This window comes from Mesoplodon densirostris, chromosome 18 (genome assembly GCF_025265405.1).
Source record: "Mesoplodon densirostris isolate mMesDen1 chromosome 18, mMesDen1 primary haplotype, whole genome shotgun sequence".
NCBI lineage: Eukaryota > Metazoa > Chordata > Mammalia > Artiodactyla > Ziphiidae > Mesoplodon > Mesoplodon densirostris.
The window spans coordinates 47,340,378-47,350,273 of NC_082678.1; the positions used below are offsets into that span (position 1 = coordinate 47,340,378).

Here is a 9,896-nt window from a genome sequence, read left to right on the forward strand (position 1 = left end):
TAAATGATGCAGGCAATAAATGTCGCCAGTTTTCACCATTTTAGAAAATAAATTAACAAACATAAAAATAGTTATGAAAAGAGTCCATTTTGTCAAAAGAAAAAGGAATGTTTGTTTGATCATGCAAGGCAATACCCAAGTGATTCACTGACTACAATATTTACCTCATTCTAGCTACTAACCCAACATGTGACCTTGGGAAAAGAAATTCTCTGAATTTTAGTTCTCTCATCCATAAAAAATACTATTCTATCTCAAAAAGTAGCTGACAGAACAAATGAAATGCCATGTTCAATATATTTACAAAGTTCTAGGAAAACGTTTACAACAATGTTAGATGACAATAACTTTAGAGGATACTTTTCCAGAAGTATCCTTGACAAATCCACAAATCAATCCTAACTAGGTAAGTTTCAACTAAAAGCCACCAACTTTTAAAGAGAAAACAATAAATCAAAATAATAAGCCCTTATGATACCTGCATCCAATGACTATAAAGCATTTCACCAATATCAATTAAAATTTGTAACTGCCATGGCAAGGTTAAAAATTATACACACAGCAGAAGTTAAACTAAGGTTCCACTTAAATGACTAGCCAACATGCCATATCAAACCAGCAACAAAGCTAAAACAACTCAAAAAGCCTTCACTGCAGTTACCTGTTAGGCTTATGTAATATGGCATCTTTCGTCATGAAATACAGATTTCTCAAAACATTTGGACTTCAGCAACTAAGATTCACTCTACAGCTAAGCATCTTCAGGAGAACAGGTTTACTTTTTCTTTTCAGAAGTCCCTTTATCATCAATTTTTTTGTTTGTTTTTGTTTAGTTTTATTTTAAATAGAGCAACTTTTAAAGTAAAAAAAAGTTGTATAGTAAAAGTGGCAAAGAATTCCCACTTTAGCTATTTCTCTCTCTCTAAAGTGCATAAAAACAGATTACCCATCATAACGAAATATTTTCACAACAGAAACTTACAACCAAGTAAAAAAATCTCTTTTAGGACCACAGCGGACATGACAGGCGTGGTTTAAAACCAACTGAGCCTCAAGTCCCTTTGGCAAAAGAGTGCATGACTCACTGCTTTAGAACTCAATGGGAAAAATTGGAAAATTCACCCTGATTGCCCTAAGATTTTGCTTTGGATTTGTTTTTTAAGATATCTCCATCCTAATGCTGACAACTGCCACAGTTTCTCTGGCTTACCTATTGAGATTAAGATGAAAAATTCTGAATAATATGAACCACAGATAAACAAAAAGTAAGGTCCTATTTTTTCTTGGACATTGAAAATATGAGCCATAAGGTAAAGTCATATATACAGTATTATTTATTGCATAAGAGGGAGCAACATTTACACTGAAAAAATACAGACAATGAAACACGAATATTCTAGCTGGAAAACCAAAAATTATCAGATACTTATTTTTCCCTTCCAGAAAACATCTCTAAATCTTTTATATACCAGAGTAATTGTATCTGGAAAAAAAGATACCAAGTAAGTCTACTAAAAAATTAACCCATCTCAATCTCATTAGAAGTTTTATAAGTATAGAATTATGAAGAATTTTAAAAACTGCTCTCCAAATTAAGCAAAAGATTCTGCCACATGTACCAGAAACACACATAGATATACATTTGGAAGTAAAAGCTCTCTTATTTAAGTCAAATTATTTTAAACTCCTAATCAACTAATAATCTACTGAAAAATCTTATCTCTTAGTATGCTTCTATAGCTACAAATACTAGGGGTGGGGATATGTTAGACACATAACACAGTGAATTATCATACTAACCTCATTCCTCACCACATGAACCCTTCTACTTTCTAATCATATTAAAAATAACAAAAATGTAAAAATATATCATACACTGACAAAGTCATAAGACCCATGAAAATCACATTTACAACATGAATTTGACATTCTTCTGAGAACATCTATTCACATGAATGCTTGATACAAGACATTAAAATGACCTACCCTCTCTTACGGTAGTACCTTACTGAAAGGTCTCTTCCAAAGGACAACACAAGAGAAAGGGTCTATATAAAGAGCATTTAACACAAATTATCTTATCCTTTCTTACTCACTTTGATGTTCATTATTTAAAAATCAGATTTACTGTTTTAATGCAAACTAAAGTTAAAGAAAACGTCTGCAATGTTCTCATTAGATTTTTGCAATATTCCTACTATTTTTTGCCAAATATTTCTGGCATTCGTTAATCTACACTTACTTAACTAAAACAATAAAAAACATTAAGAAGTGTGTATATATATGTGTGTATGTATGTACATGTACAGATACATAGAGACAATAAGTATTTGCTTTAGAGCAGGGACATTGCTTTTTACCCCAATCATTCAATAACCACGCACCTTGCAAAAAAGGTGGAAACTAAAAACACGCGATTTTAAGATTTACTACAGAGAAACGCCTTTGTTGTAGTACCAATTTGCATCAAATAACCTTACAAAACATAAGCAAGAGAAAAATGCTATGAAAGGGCAATCTAGCATTTCACAGCTTCTGCTCTCTTACTCCACCCAGTCTCCTCGGCTCAATGGCTGTTCACAGCAACCACAAATATTAGCCCATTTTTTAAAAAGGTGTGGGAGAGGCACCGAAATAGGGCTAACTCCAACAAAATCAAGATATACAGAAATATTTTGTGCAAAATTAAGTTCCATTCTGATTTATAAAAATAACAGCTTTGTTTCATTTAGGAGATCCTCTCCTTGTGAACAATCCAAACAATGATCATTTATAATAGAACATGAAAGAATAAATCACCCTAAACACTGATTACTCTTCTGCTTTAATAAAAACTGCAATTTGCAACTGCCAATTATTTTGCAAAACTGTGTCCTGAAAGATACCCGTGAGAGATTAAAAGCTAGCTAATGCCTTAGACCCAAATCAGAATTTAAGTAACAGCTTTTAATATATTCAACATTGTATCACTACCGACATACCCAACCAGGAAATTTTCCCGATTAAAAGACTGGACCCTGCAGCAATCAAGCTTGCTGCAGAAGAAAAAAAAAAAAAAAAAATCAAGCAAATACTACTGTGGCAAAAGGGGAGGGATGACATTACTGGTATGAAAGGCCCAAGCACTGTCTCCTCCGCCCTAGCCGCAAAATGAAATTCACACAAAACGATCCCACCTCCCAACAAAAACAGAATTACCAAAAATGGCACAAATTTTTTGTTTAGCCTTTAAAACGTTATAAATCTCAAGGACTGTGTGTTAAAGTAAAGGTCGGAACATCAGTAATATCTTTATTCTCTCCCGACTGCCTCTTAAGGAAAGGGGGAGGGGGGGACCTTGGCATGACATCGCCCATTGAGAACGAAACCACAAATCTGGTTCTTCGCTTCCAAAGCACAATTTCTTTACCAAAGGATTGATATAAATTGGACCCAAACCCCAACCCCAAAAGAAAATCTCCTGCCCTGCTCCCAAGGAGTTTCTTGCTAAGTCACCGAAGAAAGGCAGAATCACAAATAAAGCCAAGGCACCTTTCTGTCTTGTCTCAGACATTGAAAACCTCCTCCTCCTCTCCACTCTTCTGTCTAGAGAGATAGAGTGAAAATTTGCCCACCACCTCAAAGGCATTTTCTCACCTGGGAGGCTACGGAAGGCACTGCGTTTCCTAAATGAGTGGGGAGATTAGATTAGAAGGAGAATGGCTGAGGGCCTCGAAGCTCAGTGCTATAACGTCAAAAGGCAACTCCCGTTGAAAGAGCCGGTGGCAGAAAAGAAAATCCTGCCTGATTTGGTGGGTGGGTGCTGCGGATGGTTCGGTGGGTCGGGCCGCTCCTCCTCAGTGGGTGCAGAGGCTGGACCACTGCACAGGGGGACCAGGAAAGGGCTGGACCATCATTCTCAGGTCAACCCCATCCTAAGGACAGGTGGGGGACGGAACGCCTTAAGGCCTGTGGGTGCCGAGGCGGCTTGGGGCTGAGCCTGGTCCCTGAGCGCCAGCCGCGGGTGGGGTGGGGACTGCGGAGCTCGCCTTCCGCGGCGGGGGAGAGGAGGGCCGAACCCTTTCCCCAAGATCAGAGAGAGACCTGCTCTCCACGCCCTTCCTACCCAAGAATACTTTTCTTGCTAAGTCACCAAGGGAGGAGGGCGATCCCTTCCCAGGGAGGGCCGCGGGTGGAGCCGCGGCGGCCCTGGCAGCCCCCGAACCCGAGCCAGGGAGGAGGGGAGCGAGGGCAGCGCCCTCCCCGGCCTGTCCCCCCTCCTCCCGTGTCTCTCACTCAACGGCCGTCGCGGCCGCCATTTTGAGAGCGAGAAGAGAAGAAGAAGGAGGAGGCGGCGGCAGGGGGAGGGGAGTATGGGAGGGAGGGGACCGGCGCAGCCACATCGTCAGGCCGCCGGGCCCGGCCCGCAGCCGCCGGAGCGCGGTGGAGAAGACAGAGGGGAGGGCGCAGACCCTTGCCGCCTTACCGGAGCGCTGCACCGCCGCCTCCGCAGGGCCTCTTCCGTCCTTCACTCCCATCCACCAGCGGGGGAGGGGGAGAGGGAGAGGGAAGGGAGGAAGGAGGGAGGGAGGGAAGGAGGGAGGGGGAGGATGGCGCGCTGGGCCCTGTCCCGGGGAGGGGGAGGGGAGGGGAGCGGGCGGGCTCCTCAGCCGTTCCGGAGCTCGAGCCCAAGCCTGGCGCTCGTGGTTTCTCTCGCTCGCACCCGAGCGCTCCCCTCCTTCTCCTTCTCGCTCCCTGGACCCCGGGGTCGCTGCTCGTTCGCTCGCTCACTCGCTATCTCGGCCGCCGGACTCCGCCGCCGCCCCGCCGCTCCAGCTCCGTCTGTCACAGGAGCTGCCCCAACGCCCTGACGTCACCGCGCCGCCGCCGCCGCCGCCCCAGACCCGCGGGGAAGAGGGAGGGGAGGGGAGGGGAGGGGAGGGGAGGGGAGGGGAGGGGAGGGGTCCCGGAGCGGAGAGGGGCTGCGGCGCATGCGCCGGCCTGGGCCGGGCCCTGAGCCGCGCTGCTTTCCGCTTAGGCGGCGGGTTGCCGGTGCGGCTTGGCGGTACCGAGGGGTAGACGGACTAGTTTGCGCGCGAGGCGCTTCTTCTCGCCCTCCGCACGCCTCTGTAACCTGGGAAAAGGCTTTCGGCTCCCTTTTCCTAGACCCTCGTCTGACTGCTGCGGCCCCTCACGAACTCCGGCTCTCTTCACGTCCCCGCCCTGCTCTTGGCCACGAACGGCGCTCTCCCCTCTTCCCCCGGCCAACAGAAGAGACCAGCTGGCCCCGGTGGATTCCGGGCCCCGATAGGCTTCAGAAAGCGGAGCCCGGGCCAGGATGTCGCCCCTTCTACCTCCGGCCTTTGGGGTTATTTCCCGGGGGCCGGGGGCGGGGGGAGGAGAGGGGAGAAGGTTGCCTTGGCTTGGGGAGAAGAGCTGTTGAGGTTGAAAGGCTGATGGAATGCCTAATTATCTTCATTTTTATTATAGATTTCTAATTGGGAGGATTCGCTTTTAGATGTGATTCGGCTATTCTTTTCCTTAGTCACACACACGCATGCACACACACATCTGCGACTCTGGAAGTCTCGAAACTGATGCCCAAAGAAAGACCTGGAACTTTATCCCTACAAGGCTTGAGCGCGCTCGCGCGCGCGCGCGTGTGTGTGTGTTTGCTAATTTATGGGTTGAAATACTGAGGACAGGTCTTGGGGATTTGTAGTCAGTGTTTTGCACACAGACATTTGATTTAAAAGCGGCCAGATTTGAGGTTCTGAATTATCCAATGTGGAATATCCTTTTAGTAAGAGTTGTTTAGTGTGATTATCTCATCACTAATTTGTATTGTCCAAGGAAACTCTTTTCCTAAAACATAGGTTTAGGCTTGTGTTTATTGATTTTATTGCTTTCCTTTATGTAGGTAAATACATACACTGCCTTTGAGAAGCAGCTGGGTTAATGAGAGAGAGAACTTGGGTATGTGTAACTGTGACCTTGGGTAAATTACTCTCTCTGGCCCCAGTTTCTCTATAAAATAGACCTAATAGGTAACTTGTAAGGCTTTCGTGAGAATTAGAGAGGAGATGCTGCATGTGTACAGTATATGGTAATTCATGGTTACCATATACTGGTAACTCACAGGTAACTCATGTAGCAATTACTGTTACTTGATACCAAAACAAGTTTCCTTTTATCAAGAAAGATTGTAAGTCTCTAACCCTGCAGGTGTTCAAGAAGAATATGAGTGAATTGCCTGGAGGGTTTGGGTTCTCTCCTTTATGAAGGCAGGGAAGGAAATCAGAAGGTCTCTGGAATGTTTTTTCCAGGTTTACAGTTCTGGGATTCTCTAGCTGGGTTAGGACAGAAGTTTGGTCTGTGCCACGTCCATAACAGTCAATAAACATGAAATAGATTAACATCCCCTGTTCTAAGAGTTGGTTCATTTTTACCTTTTAAAATATTTATTATTGCCTGACATCACACTATTAAGATTTAATCAGCTGAGTATATCGGTTCTTATTTCTTTTTTTTTTTTTTTTGCGGTACGCGGGCCTCTCACTGTTGTGGCCTCTCCCGTTGCGGGGCACAGGCTCCAGACGCGCAGGCTCAGCGGCCATGGCTCTCACGGGCCCAGCCGCTCCGCGGCATGTGGGATCCTCCCGGACCGGGGCACGAACCCGTGTCCCCTGCATCGGCAGGTGGACTCTCAACCACTGCGCCACCAGGGAAGCCCCGGTTCTTATTTCTTAAATCAATGTTCTAAAAGCCAACAAAATTGCCCAGAAATCAAAATCACATTGATAAACACTGATTTAATACAAACAGCACTAACCCCCTAAACCTTGAGCTCATAGACTCAAGTATTCAGAATACTTTAAAATGTGTATTAGGTAATTATGAATTAAACTGAGATCAGGTTTTATTTCTATAGCAATCCTTCAAAAGACAACAGACTCCCTTGGGAGGAATGCATAAAAGCTTTCTCCCTGGATTATAATTTTTCTGAAAAGAAATAAAACTGTGTTATGTGCTTAACTTCATATGGAGCGATGTGTTCTGGTTCTGTGCACTTTCTTTTCAATTGCTAAAATGAAAGATCCATCTTAATAAACACTTGTCTATTGAGAATGGAGAATTAGGACATCTAGGCTATTAATCATAATTCATAAGGGCTTATACAGAACCTACTACATCCACCCAGGAAACATTTAATAATGAATATTTTGGGTGATGTTTCTTGAAAAAAAGTAAGTATAAACATCGATTTTACTTAACACAATCTAACAATCTCCCCATTCATTTGAATTGCAAATCTTTATTTTTCCAGCAGACATTTTCAAAATGGAAACATTTGTTTCAGTTGCTGCAGTAAAATTAGTGTTAGTTTAAACAATTCTGCAAATAAGCTGACTGGAAGAAGCACTCTAAAAATATTGCTATTGGGGAGTGGACAAAATATCTTCTAAAAGTAGCTCCAGAGCAAAAATCTGTTAACAATGAGCACAAATGTTAACATATTATTTTGAGAATGAAACTGTCCTCTGTTTATAGGCAAACATACATCATTGTATGTGTGTACCTGATAGAAAGCAATTAGCAAATGATGAGAAGGTAGCTTTCAGGCATACAAGTTATGTGTATCAATGTCCCATTTGAAAGAAAACCATGAACCAACTAGCAAGACTCACTCTAGGAGATTTTGGCTAAATAATTTGTGTACCTGCATTTCCCCAAAGCATGAACATGTCAGTGAGGGCAAGTCCAACTAAACCAGTCATTCTTCATCTCAACATCATGACACCCTCATGTGTCATGAACATTGGGAGGCCATAGAAACAAATTACAGACTATTAAAGGAGGTGAAACTCACAGCCTGGACATAGAAGAAATATTTAGAAGCAGCATCTTGTAATCTGAAACGTTAAAAAAAATACATATATACATACATATATATATATATATATATATATATATATACACATAGAAAATAATTTTTTAAAGTGCTAACATAAAGAAACAATACAAAAGGATGTATCAGATTCATTCTAGATGTTACCTCAGTAGACCAGGCAAAGGGTAAAACAAGCTTTCTTCCCCTTTATGCCTGTTTGTATGCCCAGTAAAGTAAAAGATTAATTCTCACCTAGAGGACTCAAAGCTTTATGAAGGAGGTGATTTAAAGCAGACTTTTAAAAACAGCTAGAGGGCTTCCCTGGTGGGGCAGTGGTTGAGAGTCCGCCTGCCGATGCAGGGGACATGGATTCATGCCCCGGTCCAGGAAGGTCCCACATGCCACAGAGTGGCTAGGCCCATGAGCCATGGCCGCTGAGCCTGCGCGTCCGGGGCCTGTGCTCCACAACGGGAGAGGCCACAACAGTGAGAGGCCCGCGTACCACACAAAACAAACAAACAAACAAAAAACGTTTAGAGTTTTCATTCATTCATTCAACAAATATTTAATTGAGTATCTTCTAGGTACCAGACCCTGTGCTGAGTGCTCAGTATACACAATGAATAAAACAAACAGAATCCCTGAGCTCATAGAGTTTATATTCTGGTGAAAGACAGAAAAAAAGGGACAAAGCTATGAAGGCAATAAACGGTTTTGAGATGGAGAAAAATAGGAAGGACCACATGAGTGAGTGTGGTAAAAGAAGACATTTCTGAGGAACGAGTGACATTTAAGCTGAGACTTGAGTAGCCAAGAGATTCTAGATTAAGGAACAAGTGCAAAGACCCTGAGGCAGGAAAATGATTGCTGTGTCCCAGGAAATTAAAGAAAGTCCAGGCAGGTGTAATGAAATGATGGTGAGAAAGGAGGCCTCTTGACTGCACTGGCCCAGGGGGACACCCTTCACATTTTATTCCCTGAATAGCCCAGAGAAGAAAGCAGGAGAGAAGATCAGAGAGACAGGCTGGAATCAGATAGTACAGGACCTTGAGACCATAGTAGGGAGTTGGACTTCATTTTAGTAGCTGTGGATAAAGGTAAGGACCAAAAAAAGAGCACATTTTGACTATGTCTTTTGATCTTAAGGACTTTAAACAGATAATTATGCTATTATCTTACCTTTTTAATGTGTAAAATTTCAAATATATAAAAGACAGAGTGATATAATGAACGCTTATATACCCATCACCAGGTTTGACAATTATAAACTTATGGCTAATCTTGTTTCGTTTATATTCTCACTCATTTCCCCCTTCTTATTTTGAAGCACATTCTAAATATCACACTATTTCATTCATTAACAGTTTAGTATGTATCTCTAAAAGAAAAAAAAAAGCCTTTTCTAAAAAACATAACCACAATACCATTACTACGCCTGAAGGAATAACAATAATTCCTTAGGATATTTTGACCCTGCCCTTTGATTTTTGCCTCACCAAAGACATGGAGTGATCAGAAGTTCTGGAGAAATTGGATAAGCAATGCAGTTAAGCAAGCTTGGACAATAAAACTATCCTGGGTTATTTGAGATCTCCCCACTATTTTCTCATGAATAAGTTTAAAAATTAATATAAACAATTGGGTTTTTATCCAATTAAAATGAACATTACTGGTAGAAATGATTTGCATAGCATATAAGCAGCAATGGCTAAAACTGCACACAGTGAAATTTGACCGAGGAAAATTGCATGTGGTGAAAATCATGGCCATGAAAGGGTTCTCACAGGAATAGAAAAAATTAGAGAGACTGAAAGAAAAACCCTGATAAGTAAATCAAACTTCCTCTGTAAAAGTATTAGAGGAAAGACCGTTTCCCCAGTGAAAATAATTTCATTAAAATAAAAATGAAAATAGAAAAATTGGAAGTGGTTTTACTCTGCAAAATAGAGAATTGATCAAATAATTGATTTGACTAGAGTCTGTTCTAATAAACACATTTGCTCTAAAAATTCACTGAAGTTGGTAT

The 9,896-nt window shown here is 42.2% G+C and overlaps 1 protein-coding gene across 1 annotated transcript in view; it reads right to left on the reverse strand.

Annotated features, from left to right (window-relative positions):
* PAFAH1B1 (platelet activating factor acetylhydrolase 1b regulatory subunit 1) overlaps positions 1-4,855 on the reverse strand; it is a 79,605-nt gene extending 74,750 nt beyond the window's left edge. Inside the window, exon 1 of the mRNA XM_060080704.1 lies at positions 4,466-4,855. The gene's annotated coding sequence lies outside the window, so the exon portion shown is untranslated. The remainder of the gene's footprint in view (positions 1-4,465) is intronic.
* Positions 4,856-9,896: the final 5,041 nt, after the last annotated feature.